This window comes from Felis catus, chromosome C1 (assembly GCF_018350175.1).
Source record: "Felis catus isolate Fca126 chromosome C1, F.catus_Fca126_mat1.0, whole genome shotgun sequence".
In the NCBI taxonomy this organism is placed as follows: Eukaryota; Metazoa; Chordata; class Mammalia; order Carnivora; family Felidae; genus Felis; species Felis catus.
In genome coordinates this window covers 96,846,393-96,860,361 of record NC_058375.1, presented here as the reverse complement: position 1 = coordinate 96,860,361, position 13,969 = coordinate 96,846,393, and the positions used below count along the sequence as shown (strand labels likewise).

Sequence of the window (13,969 nt, the reverse complement as noted above, 5' to 3'; positions counted from 1 at the left end):
TGGCTCCCAACTTTGTTTGCCTCTCTTGAAGTAAATGGAGCATCTGCCTGCAGACAATATAGTCTGAGAGGTATTTTATAAAAATTAATTCCAGGGCTCTTGGGTGGCTCAGTCGGTTAACATCTGACTTCGGCTCAGGTCATGATCTCGAGGTTCATGGGTTCGAGCCCCACATGGGGCTCTGTGCTGACAGCTCAGAGACTGGAGCCTGCTTCAGATTCTGTGTCTCCCTCTCTCTCTGTTCCTCCCCTGCTCACACTCTGTCTCTCTCTCTCTCTCTCACTCAAAAATAAAGATTAAAAAAAATTTTTTTTTAATTAATTACTGTGAAAACCTAGAAAAGATCAAGTACAACAAAAAGCTATAGTGTTTTTAAAATACACGGGGTTTTTTTTGATCATTTTTCTGGTTTGGTTTTGTTTTCATGTATGGTCTTATTTGGAGGATATATTTAAGCTAGCACAGCAGATCTGGAATCAGGCATTCTTACAAATAACAAAAACAAGTAAACAATCTAGCTAGTTTAAACCATTATTAACAAAACTCATTAATTTTTATTAAGTATATAAAAGTACTCGCATCAGCTCTCACTAAAGAGCCTTCAGCTGAGCAATCAAAATTCAAAAGGGAAAAGACCCCTAACTAAAATAGAGTTGTTTGTGGACATGGTAACTGAGTTGTCAATGAGTCAGGCATAAAATGTAAATGAATAGTACTCATGAACCCTTCCACTTGAAATACTCTAATACTGGAAATGATCTAAGTTTCTGCCAAATTTCATACTCTAGAGAAAGATACTTTGACACATCATTTAACATGTATGGAGCATTGCTAATTTAGAGATTGTGATTTTTTTTTTTTTATGAGCATTTTCACCTTAATCAAATGACCAAACTTAACACCAATAATGAGACAAACTGATTTTCTGATGTATTCTTGCCAAAAATATTTAATCCAAAACTAATTGTGAAGAAACACTTAGATGAATCCAAATTGGGGAAACTTTTGCAAAACAACTGGCCTAGAACCTAAAGGTGTTATGCCAAGGGAGACCCAAAAAAGGTTGGGGAACGATTCTAATTTAAAGGAGACCAAAGAGGATAACTAAATGCAATATGTGACCTTTGATTGGGGTGAGTCAGCTATAAAGGATTTTATTGGGACATCTGGGAAAATTTAAATACAGACTCTATATTACATCAAGTGTTATATCTATTAAATTCTCCAATGTGATAATTATGTGTACATAGAAGCCCTTGTTCTTGGGAATGTAATACATGCTGAAGTATTTAGGGGGAAAACGTAATGAAGTATTTAGAGAAGAACTGCCATGATGTCTGAATGTGTTCTCAAATGGTCTGGCGGGGGTGGGGGGGGGGGGGAAGGATTTATATACAGAAATAAAATAAATGTGGCAAAATGTATTCAACTGATAAACTCAGCACATGAGTATTGACTGTTCTCTTCTTTAAAATGTGAAATTCTCAAATGTTGAAAAGCTTTCACAATAAAAAGCTGGGAGGGAAAATAATCAAATGAAAATTCTAGAACTGAAAAAGAAAATAACTAAAATTAAGAACTTAATAGATTGGGTTCATGGGCAGGTTTGACAGACCAGAGGGGGAAAAACTAGTGAACTGTAAGGTGAATCAGAAAAAAATTATCCAGACTAAAACACAGAAAAAAGGTAAGAAAATATGGCAATGAATGTATGAACATATGAGACATGGTAAAAAGGTCTAATAGATATAACTGTGGTCCCGGAGAAGAGAAAGGGGCTGTAGCAGGTGCAACATATGAAGATACAGCAGCTGAGAAGTTCCCAAAACTGACCTTAGACAGCAAGCCATGGATTCACGAAGCGATATGGACACAAAAAGGATAAACAATACAAAGGAAGGCACACTTAGACACAGCATGGTAAAAATTGCTCAAAGGAGGAGGAGAAACTCAAAAGCAGCAGAGTTGCTCTTCAGGAGAGCAACTTTCACTTCTCGGTGGAAAAGAGAAGTCGGAAGACAATTGACAAAAACATTTTAAGAGCTGGAAAAAAATAATGCCCTACCAAAATTCTATACCTAGTAAATATACCCTTCAAAAACGAAGGTGGCGGGAGCAGGGGGGGTTGTGTCTGGGTGGCTCAGTAGGTTCAGTATCTGACTTCAGCTCAGGTCATGATCTTGCAGTTGGTGATTCGAGCCCCACGTTGGGCTCGCTGCTGTCAACGTAGAGCCTGCTTTGGACCCTCTGTCCCCCTCTCTCTCTGCCTCTTCCTCACTTGCACACTCCCCCTCTCAGAAAATAAACATTTAAAAAAAAAAATGGACGTGGAACATTTCTGAACAACTGGAACACTTCTCAACAAATACAAACCGAGGGACTTTATCATCAGAATTGCACTGAAGGGAATACTGAAAGGAGTTCTTTCAGCAAGCAAAGAAGAATCCCATACAATAACAATGCAGATCAATGGAAAGGGCGAAAATGTGGGTAAAGCTCAATGAACACATAAAACAACAAAAATCGTGTCCTGAGTTTAAAATATACAGAGAATCTAAGAATAGCCCAAAAGCAAAAGGGTAATAAATGGAGTGGAGGTGTTCCAAAATCATTGCATCGTCCAGGAAGTGATAATCAGATCAAGCAAAAAAATGTGTATTTTAACTTGTAGGAAATCACTAAAAGAACAGTAAATCAATACATAACTAACAAGTTAATAGGATAAAACGAGACAATAAAAAATGAAGGCAAGAAAGAAAAGAAAATGGCATAGACCAGGTAGAATAAAAAACAAAAGAAAGACTGAAACCAAAATGTTATTATATTAAATGCCAACAGACTAAATACTCGATTAAAACAAAGTCTGTTTTACTGGCTCAAAACCAAAAGTATATGCCACCAACAAAAGAGCACCTTAATTCTAAGGATGCAGAGAAGCTAAGAGCTAAGGGCTGAAAAACATACCATGGAACATCATCCAAATGAACTGGATACATATGCTTCTGTGCAAATATTTTATCTACTATAATAATAATAAAACTCACAGATCACTTATTGAGGTCACTAGGCCCCAAAATGGCCTCCAGTGATCACTGCCTCCTAGTATGCACCTTGTGAAGTGTGCCCACATCCTACACGAGGTAGGGCTGACCCGCGTAACCACTGAAATACTTTAAAAATGACAGGGTGTGGTTTCTACCACATCGTGGCTTATGCCTTGCTCTCTGTGGCATCACTTGCTCTGGGGACAGCCAGAGGGACAGTCAACAGCCCGATGAAGAGGAGAACCACATAGTGAAGAACTGAGGCCTCCTGCCAAGAACAGCTGGCATCAATCTGCCAGCCGTAAGAGTAAGTGAGCCATCTTGAATGCATCTCGCCCAACCCTAATAAAGCCTTCAGATGACTGCAGCCCTGGCTGACACCTTGACCGCCACCTCACAAGAGACTGTGAGCCAACAAGCCACTCCTAAATTCCTCACATACAGGAGGACTGTGAGACAAAAATGTTTATTATTGTCTTAAGCCACTTTATCTTGGGATAATATGTTATGCTGCAACAGATAACTAATACATTTACTATGTGACAGGACCTGCCACTTCAACTTTGATTAATTCTTTTTATGTAGAACAATCCACAGAGGCAGAAACTGTTATCAGTTTACAGATAAGAATGTTGAGGCACGCCAAAGTTCAGCAACCTGCTGGAAGTCACCATAGTGGAAATGGCATTTGAACCCAAACAATCTTCCACCTGAAGCTATTTTTTATTTTTTATTTTTTTATTTTTAAATATTACACTCTACTATACTACTTTCACATGCCAGGCACTGCTCCAGGTAGTGAACAGACAAAAGCCTACTGGGGTACAGACTAAAATAAATTAATATAAATCACGATGTCAGAGAGATAAGTGCTATGAATTACAACGGAGCGAGCTAAGGATATAGGCATGACAGGAGAGAATGGAGTACGAGGTAGATAAGGTAGTCAAGTAAGATTTGAGATGATATTTGAGTTGATATCTGAATGAAATGAGCGAGGAGTTCTGTGGGATGGTTATGTGGATATCTACAAGTGTTTCAGGGTAGAGAAAATAAGAGGAGAGGCCTTAAGGCTACAGTGTTCTTAGTAATATTCAAGAAAACTAAGGCTGCAACTCAGAAAGCATGGGAGAAAGTGATAGAAGCTATGGTCAAAGAGGAAGTCAGGCCAGACCTTGTAGGGATTTGTAAGCCACAGTAGGAACTATGTTACTTTATCCAAAGGGTTGTGAGAGGGCATTGAAGAATTCCAAGCAGGGAAGTGAGACAATCGGTTAATGTTTTTAAAAGAAAGAGTTTTAAAATCTCTGTGGGGAAGAGACTTTAAAGAGGCAAGAGTAGACATGGGGGAAACCATTAGGAGGCCATCAGAAGTCCACCTCTAGGAGAAAGGTAAGTCAATTTCGGTACGTAGAGGCAGTGAAAAGTTGTCAGATGTGAGATATTCTGAAGTTAGTAACCCACTGAATTTGCTGGCAGATTAGATGTGGAATGTGAGAGAAAGAGAAGTTGGAGATAACTTGAAGAGTTTTGGCCTAAACAACTCAACAAATGGAGCCGCCATTTATAACAGAGGGAAATGCTTGGAAAGAAATAGGTTGGGTAGAAAGATGATAGCCAGGAGTCCTGTTTTAGACGTATGCTGGCGGGATGCCTATAAAACAAGGCAGAGGTGGCAAGTACGGAGTTTAACGAAGTTGAGCCTGGAGACAGAAATTCGAGAATCATGAAAGGAGTTCCAAGGTATCAAATTTTTTTTTTTTTATATCTTTAAAAAATTTTCTGCATCGTTGTTACCTATTACATCACATAATACCATCTTATCCATCTTCAAGTGCATAGTTCAGTAATGTTACATATATTCACACTGTTTTGAAACTGATCTCCAGAACAGTTTCATCTTGCAAGAGTAAAACTCTATACCCAGTAAACAAGCCCCCATTTGCCCCTTCCCATCGCTGCTGCAACCTCTATTCTCCTTTCTGTCACTCTGAATTTGGCTACTTTAGACAACTCACGTAAGTGGAATCACAGCGCCTTTGTCTGTGACTGGCTTTTATTGCACTTCGCATGTCCTCAAGGTTCACCAGATTATAGCACGTGTCGTCATTTCCTTCCTTTCCAAGGCTGAACAGCAGTCTATCAGAGTATATACTGATATTCTATTCATCTATTCATCTGCTAAGGGACATATGTGCTGCTGCTTAGCTATTGTGGATGCTGCTGTGAGTATGTATGGGTGTGCAAATATCTTTTTAAGGACTTGCTTTCAATTATTTTGGATATATACCCTGAAAGAGGATTGCTGGACATTGCATTTCAATGTTTTTTTGTTTTTTTTTTTTAATGTTTACTCATTATTGAGAGACAGAGAGAGACAGAGCATGAGCATGGGAGGGGCAGAGAGAGAGGGAGACACAGAATCTGAAGCAGGCTCCAGGCTCTGAGCTGTCAGCACAGAGCCTGACACGGGGCTTGAACCCACAGACCGTGAGATCATGAGCTGAACCAAAGTTGGATGCTTAACCAACTGAGCCACCCAGGCACCCCTCAATATTTAATTTTTTAAGGAACTGTCATTACTGCTTCCCATAGCTGCCACACCACTTTACTTTCCCACACACAGTACAGAAAGGTTCCAATTTCTCCACATCCGCACCAACACTTGTTATTTTCTGTTTTTGTTTTTTTTAATAATAGCCATCTGAATGGGTGTGAAGTGGCTACTGTATTAGATTTAATAATATGTTCATAGGTGAATGTGTGTAAACACGTGATTATATGCACCAAACATATAATACATGTTTGTTACACAACAAACACAAGAACCTGGTAACAGTAACTACCCACTAGACAGGGAACTGGGAAGTGATGAGGTAAGAGAAACTTTTTTCTGTTCAGTATCATATGTCTGAATTGCCAATTAAGTACTACAAAATTTTAATTTTTCTAGATTTTTACTGGTTGTAATAAAGTTCTTTTAATTTTCCCAGTGTGCCAACCACTTTTCTTTTCATTTGCTTCTTATGCCTTTCCCCATCAAAAACTTAAAAAAAAATTTTTTTAAGTTTATTTATCTTGAGAGAGAGGGAGACAGGGAGAGGGAGAGAGTGTTAGCAGGGTAGGGACAGAGAGAGAGAGAGAGAGAGAGAGAGAGAGAGAGAGTGAGAGTATATCCCAAGCAGGTTCCATGCTGTCACCGCAGAGCCCAATCTCACAAACTGTGAGATCATGACCTGAGCTGAAATCAAGAGTCAGACGTTTAACCAACTGAGCCACCCAGGCGCCCCTGCCTTTCCCCATTTTAATGAGTTCTTTTATAAAGCAAAAGTATATACAGAACAATCCTTCCTAATAGTAAATGAAGCACTGACTTTTCTAGATTAGATCTAATGAAAAGTTTAAATAATTTAGTAATGGCCAGTTAAAATGCTAGCCACAAACGAGCAAGAAAAACAGCAATAAAACATTTGGTGTGGTGAATTATCAGGATCAAAAATTAAGGAAGATTTTTTTCAAGGAAACAAGTCTACTCTCTCATCATTATTTTACCATTTCTGTAACTGTTTTACTCTTTACAAAGAGCGAATTCTTTTGTTCAACAGTTGGGTACTATTTTAATAAATCATGCCACAAGCACTCAGTGTCATGTTCCTATTAAAAATGAAGTTTACCAAATATGTAGTATAAAATGAAAAAAAATTTATAATTTGAGGCAGAAAACAATTTACATTTGGCAAAATCAAATATAAATATACAGACAATACAGAAAAGATGATGGAAAGAAAGTAGAATAAAATATAAGCAGGTATTACCGCTCAATGAGGCGGCTATAGATGATATTTTTCTTTTTAATTTCTACATCCCTACACTTAAATTAATTTTAATTTTTTTTAATGTTTATTTTTGAGACGGAGACAGAGTGCAAGGGGGGGAGGGGCAGAGAGAGAGGGAGACAGAATCCAAAACAGTCTCCAGGCTCTGAACTGTCAGCACAGAGCCCGATGCGGGACTTGAACCCCCGAACCATGAGATCATGACCTGAGTTGAAGTCGGACGCTTAACTGACTGAGCCACCCAGGCACCCCCTTAAATTTATTTTAATATATTCTTCTCATTAAAAATTGTAATGGTTATTTGTATTTGCACTGTATCACTTACATGAGTTTCTCTCTATTTTTGTTCAGTTAACCTGAGTTATGCATGCCCTGTGCTTATTAATGCAGTTAATTCCAGTTAAAATTGTTATATAAACAGGAAAACTACAGTAGAAACCCTGGGTTTCTGTTAATAAATATTTACAACCTGATGAAGCCTATCTGTTCTCTTCTTACCACCCAGCCCATTTCTTCTATTTCTGAATTTCCATTACATTTTTTTATATATATATATATATCTTACTATTCACATACGCTTTACTTTCATTCATTGCTTTGTTACAACTTCCTTCTCCCCTTGAACTTTCCAATTTCCTAGAACGCCCAGCACAATGTTGCATATTTAATAGACAGTTAATATCTGTTAAATTATTGAAACCATAGAATTTTAGAGTTAGAAGAGAACTTGACAAAAACCTCCCACTACATTCACATCTCAAGACTTTTGGAGAATCCACGTTTTTATCTTCACAAAAATATGTAAATTATAAGAAAACATCAACGGTACACAGAGTCTAGGATCTCACATCATTTACTGATAGTTCTGATGCCAGCTTGAATTCTCTCTGGCTTTGAACTGTACTCCAAGGCATTCATTTAGAATTTGCCATGGTTTTCACATGATAAATATTTAAAATTCTTTTCAAAGTAATTTTCCTATCTTCAAAGTAATAAATGCCCTTTCAAAATCATTTGCTATTTCAGAAGCTGAAAGTGGGGAAATTTGAATATGAACTATTTAACACATAATAGTATTGTATCAATGTTAAACTTCCCAAGTGGGATACACACTAAAATATTTCTAAGTGAAATGTCTGCAACCAACTGTCAAATAACTCAGGGAGAAAAAAAAAACCCTGTACTTTTATCTATATAGATATATACACATACACTTACATACGCTGGTTAATATTTTGCTACATTTGTGCAATCACTATCAGTGAATGTGGGTGAAGGGATACATAAGTGTTTGTTGTACTATTCTTGCAACTATGCTGAGATTTGATGTTTTTCAAAATAAAAAGAAAAGTATACACATTCAAATTCCACCCCACCCCCAACAATATTCATTTCATGCCTTCAGATCTTTTAGATAACTTCAAATAACAAAGCTTTGAGGCACTGGTACTTTTATTTAGTAGCAGAGTAGAATTTATCTAAACATTCCTAAGAAGAAATAACATCAGAAGTCAGTTAGTTACCTAAGGATAGATCTCATATGTAAATATCAGTACCAGCTTGCTTTCGTACCAAAATGGCATGTACATGTTAAAATATGAGGCACATTTAAATTTTCCAATAATCTTTTAAAAGATAGGGAAAGTATAAGAAAAGTATAGTAGATATTCCTATTTCTGATATTGACAAAGCAATTCAAAAAAGGCTTCATGTTTATAACCAAGCCGTCAGTTCGCAAATACATTTTCTTTTCTATACAAATTACAAGATTCAAGTCAAAGTAAGATCCCCAGGTACAGTTAAAAAATGAGTTGAACAATTTGAACTAAACACGTAACTCTCAAACATCTTAACAATTAGAAGATAATTTTCAAAAGACAACAAGAGATCTTTCATGTGTATGAAAAGGAAACTGAAACCCTCGATGGTTCAACATCATAATCATAATCACCATCACTGTCACCATCAATATTAAAGCCTTTCTCTCTTGTCTCCTGAGCATCACAATTAAAATAGAGAATTGGAATACTGTTATTTACATAATATTAGTTACACTGAAGTTTTAGTCTTAGAGACTAACTTGATCTCTTCCCGAATTCTAAACTAAATTCCATGGGATTGCAATCATATTTAAAGAGATGCAGGGAGAAAAAAGAAATGAGAGTTTCTAAATTATTTAGTATTGCCAAAGCCAAGTTATACTTTATGTTCAATTTAGAAATATATAAACGTTAGAAATGCTGTCATAGGCAGAATGCACTCCCAAAGATGTCCCTGCCCTAAGCCCCCCTCCTCAACCTGGGAATATGCTTCTTTACAAGACAAAAGGGATTTTGCAGATGTGATTAAGAGTATGAACTTTGAGATGTTGAGATTACCCCTGAAAATCCCAATGGGCCCAATCTAATCACAAATCCATAAAAGGAATTTAACTTGCTAAATCTGAGAGAAAGGAGCCTGGAGGAGGAGGAGAATTTCAGAGCCTGAGGAGGACTCAATCTGCTATCGCTGGCTTTGAAAATGAAGGGGGCACAAGCTACGGGATGTGGGTGGCCTCTAGAAGCTGGCAATGGCCCTCTCAGTTGACACCTAGCAAGACAATGGGATCTCAGTCCCATAATCTCAAGCAACTGAATTCTGCCAACACCTGAGTAAGCAGGAAGTACATTTTCTCCTCGAGTCTCCAGAAAGGACAGCCCCATGCTGGACTTCTGAACTTTCAAACTGAAAGATAATAAACGCCTGTTGTTTAAGCCACTAAATCTGTGGTAATTTGCTACAGGAACAGATGAAAACTAAATATATATAAAGAATTAAGTTTGGGGCGCCTGGGTGGCTCAGTCGGTTAAGCATCGGACTCCTGATTTTGGCTCAGGGCATCATCTCACAGTTCATGGGATCAAGTCCCATGTTAAGCATCGGACTCCTGATTTTGGCTCAGGGCATCATCTCACAGTTCATGGGATCAAGTCCCATATCGGGCTCTGTGCTGACAGGGCGAAGCCTACTTGGGATTACCTCTCTCCCTCTCTGTCCCTCCCCTGCTCACGTGCTCTCGCTCTTTCTCTCAAAATAAATAAATAAACTTTAAAAAAATTAAGTTTATTTTACAGATGGTTAATGAGATTCTATGGAAAATACTGGGCTTAATCTGGGAAAGAAAACAGGAATGAGAGATTTGGGTTACATATAAAATTGAGGAGTTTGCCAATCACAGTAACAAAATGGATACCCATGCACTCTCTTCTTCCTCTGTCTCTCTCTCTCTCTCTCTCTCTCTCTCCCCCCTCTCTCTCTTCCTCTCGAGGAAACTGCCTTAAGTTAAAGAGTTAAACATCACGGTAGAAGCTTACTTCTCCTTTTGACAAATCTACAGCTAAAAAATATAGTCCTCATTAATTCAGACCTGCAAGTTTTATAAAAACGATTTTAACTGTTAACCTAATGGAACTTAACTGTTGTGGAACTCAGCCATTTGTTTCTTTCAATATGTGGTATTCATTATTCTAAAATGATACCTCTACCAGACCAACCAAAATACAAGGGAATAGACTTAGATGGTGAACTACGAAGGCAGAGCTAATGAGGCTTACAAGTTTTGGGGGAAAAGTAAGTAGAGATCTTCTAAAAAGTATCTCTAAATTCCTGTGTATTCTTTGCTAAGATGCACATTCTAGAAAGTAATATTCATTACTAACTAGGAAATTACCGCAGGAAACCAGGAAAATTGAAAACAAAACAAAAACAAGCAAGCAATTAGGAAGAATACTGTCAGAAAAGGGAAGGAAAGGAGACACGTAGTATTACTTAAGTAATATGGGATGAGTGTTAATACCAAACCAGATGTCAGTAGATGAAGAACTTGCTTTCAGATTCCGATTTTATTGAAAAGTAGCATATTGGGAATCGAGTCTCCTGCTCCTGGCTTCCTTGGGCCAGGTACTTCTGGCTATACTTCCAACTTCAAAGATATCATCTATGATTCTTAGGATGATAAAAGGTTTGCTACTGATGGATTCAAAAGCATAGAGAGTGGGACCTTCTGCGTCTGTATGCAAGAGCCAGAGATGCATTAAGAAAGTGGATGAGGGGCGCCTGGGTGGCTCCGTTGGTTAAGCGTCTGACTTCGGCTCAGGTCATGATCTCGCAGTTCCTGAGTTCAAGCCCCACGTCGGGCTGTGTGCTGACAGCTCAGAGCCTGGAGCCTGCTTCCGATTCTGTGTCTCTCTCTGTTCTTCTCTTGCTCACACTCTGTCTGTCTCTCTCTCAAAAATAAAGATTAAAAAAAAATTGTTTAAAAAAATAAATAAACATTAAAAGAAAGTGGATGAGAGGGATAGAGACTCATCTATGAAATCAGTCTTTTCCAACTCTCTTCACCTCCCAGGTCTTTTATGAATGTAATGCTCCAAAAAGTCTTTGAACCATTCTCTTTATCTACATTTACTCTCTTAAACTGTTTGGTTTTTGGTTTTTTTAATGTTTATTTATTTAGAGAGAGAGGGAGAGAACAAGCTGGGGAGTGGCAGGGACACAGCGACAGTGAGAATCCCAAGCAGGCTCTGTGTGAAGTTCTCCTCGGGGCTCCAGCTCATGACCATGAAATCACATCTGTGAGATCACAAACTCAGCTGATATCAAGAGTCGGAAGCTTAACCAACTGAGCCACCCAAGCAACCCTACTCTCTTAATTATTTTAAAAAGAAATTTTTTTTTTAATGTGTATTTATTCTCGAGAGAGACAGACAGACAGAGACAGAGTGTGAGTGGGGGAGGGTCAGAGAGAGAGACACACACAGAATCCGAAGCAGGCTCCAGGCTCTGAGCTGTCGGCACAGAGCCCGACGCGGGGCTCGAACTCACGAACCGTGAGGTCATGACCTGAGCCGAAGTCCGACGCTTAACCCACTGAGCCACCCAGGTGCCCCTACTCTCTTAATCATTTAAAATGCCATTTATAAACTAGAAGCTACCAAACTAGTGTCTTTAGCCCAACCATTTACCCTGAACCCAAAGTTCACACGTACAACTTCCTACTCCGCACCTTCACACAGATTAAACAGGTATCTTTTTTTTTTTTTTTAAGTTTATTTATTTATTTTGAAAGAGAGAAAGAGCACAAGTGGGAGAGAAACAGAGAGAGAGGAGGCAAGAGAGAATCCCAAGAAGGCTCTGCACCGTCAGCACAGAGCCTGATGCGGGGCTCAAACTCACGAACCATATCATGACCTGAGCTGAAATCAAGAGTCAGATGCTTAACTGATTAAGCCACCTGGGCTCCCCTAAACAGGTATCTTAAATTTAAAATACTCTGAGGTAAATTCCTGATCATCTCCCTCAAAATTATTCAACTTTCTTATCTTTGTTCATGACAGCACTATCTTTCCAGTTGCTTGGGTCTAATTAAACTCTCAGGCACGTGTGGTAGGAACGCCACGATCTTTGGGAGTCCAACAGACCTTGGGTTCAAATTCCAGCTCTTCCACTTACCTTCTGAATGACCTATCCTAAGCCATTAAAACTCTCTGCATCCCAGTCCTGAGGTTTGAAGGAGAAAACATAGATAAAGCACTTAAGCACAATGTGTAACATACAATAGATGATGGAAAAATGAGAACTGTTCACATAGCAGAGGCTGGTAATCTTTCAGTACTCACGCTTCTCTTTCTTTTAAAAGTAGAACACCCTACATTTCCAGGCTTCAAGGGCAGATAGATGTGCCCATGTGACTGAGTTCTAGCCAAAGAGATAAGAGGATGAAATGTTGTATGTAACTCCCAGATCATATATTTTTTAAAAGTTGCTCATCTCCCACCTGTTTTTGCCCTAGTCACACAGACTAGAATATGAATGTGGTGGTGATTTGGATTCCTCTTTGCCGACAAGAGCAACACCTTCCTTAGGGGACACTGGGAGAAGATAAAAGATCAAGATCCCTGGATGGCAGTGTGGAACAGAACTGGTCACCCAAATGCTCACCAACACAGACACTTACAAGCAAAAGAAAAAAAAAAACAATTTTCTGCAAGCAAAATGATAATGCCTACAAGTAAACTCATTTTCACTACCTAGAATCCATCTGACTCCTTCGACAGTATATTTTTCAGGCTGAATTTTCCAGAATACCCTAACAAATGTATGAATCCTCAAAAGATATGTCACTACTGAAAAGAATAATGTGAACGGCGGGGGGGGGGGGGGGGGGAGGAGGGACGGGGGGGGACAGCATATATGGGAATTTGTGGCAGTACGTTAAAAATGAAAAGGAACGTATCTTTTCCCTTGATTATTATACCCTGCTGTTTCATGACTATTCATTTGATAAGATTTGTTCAATATAATAGCATAGTGGATTTTCAGTTAGATATAAAATAAAACTTTCGGTGGGAAATGTTAATAGAAAGCTGAGGAGAAATAAACTGACATCCTTGCTTTGTCACTTTCCCTCAAAGGTAAAGTATCATAGGTCTGTCACCGAGCAGAGATTTTCTTTATTCATACAAGAAGGAAGTTGATTCCTGGGACTGGTATATAAGCGACGAGTTCGTTTTTCTGTTTTCCCAGAAGCCAAATGACAATTTTTACTTAACAACCTACCAGTGACAACACTTTATACTTTTCCATGAGCTGAAAAAAATGTCACTAAAACACAAATATAAGAGCTCACACTGAATGGACAGCAACAGACTTTGATTGCAGAACTTGAATAAATCTTAAAGTAATTAAACGCAGATCACAAGTCCTATGTAAACTTCCTTCATTCCAGGAAAGCAAAGGAATCTAAACATCATAAAGTCTTCCAACTCTAGTGCTCCCAAGATTTATTCACACCAATCCTTTCATACCTTGAAAGTAATCAAATAATCACGGGTGACCAAATTATCTACTTTGCACATCCTTAATGTAGGGGTTAAAAGTACAAACTATGAGGCCAGACTGCCTGATTTCAAGTCATGGCTACGCTGGTTAATGTTTTTTGTGATTTAGAGCAAGTTACCTAATTTCTCTGCCTCAGTTTCCTGTAAATGGGATTGTTAACAAAACCTGCCTCACTGATGAGCCATGGATGCTGTTTTGAGGACTTAATGA

The 13,969-nt window shown here is 38.5% G+C and overlaps 1 protein-coding gene and 1 long non-coding RNA gene across 4 annotated transcripts in view; one reads left to right on the top strand and one right to left on the bottom strand.

Annotated features, from left to right (window-relative positions):
* MAGI3 (membrane associated guanylate kinase, WW and PDZ domain containing 3) overlaps positions 1 to 13,969 on the bottom strand; it is a 249,424-nt gene that overhangs the window by 146,135 nt on the left and 89,320 nt on the right. The gene's annotated exons all lie outside the window — the stretch shown is intronic.
* Positions 10,296 to 12,920, top strand: LOC123379007. Its single transcript, XR_006582881.1, has 2 exons — positions 10,296 to 10,489; positions 12,711 to 12,920. It is a non-coding gene; the product is annotated as an uncharacterized LOC123379007 (long non-coding RNA).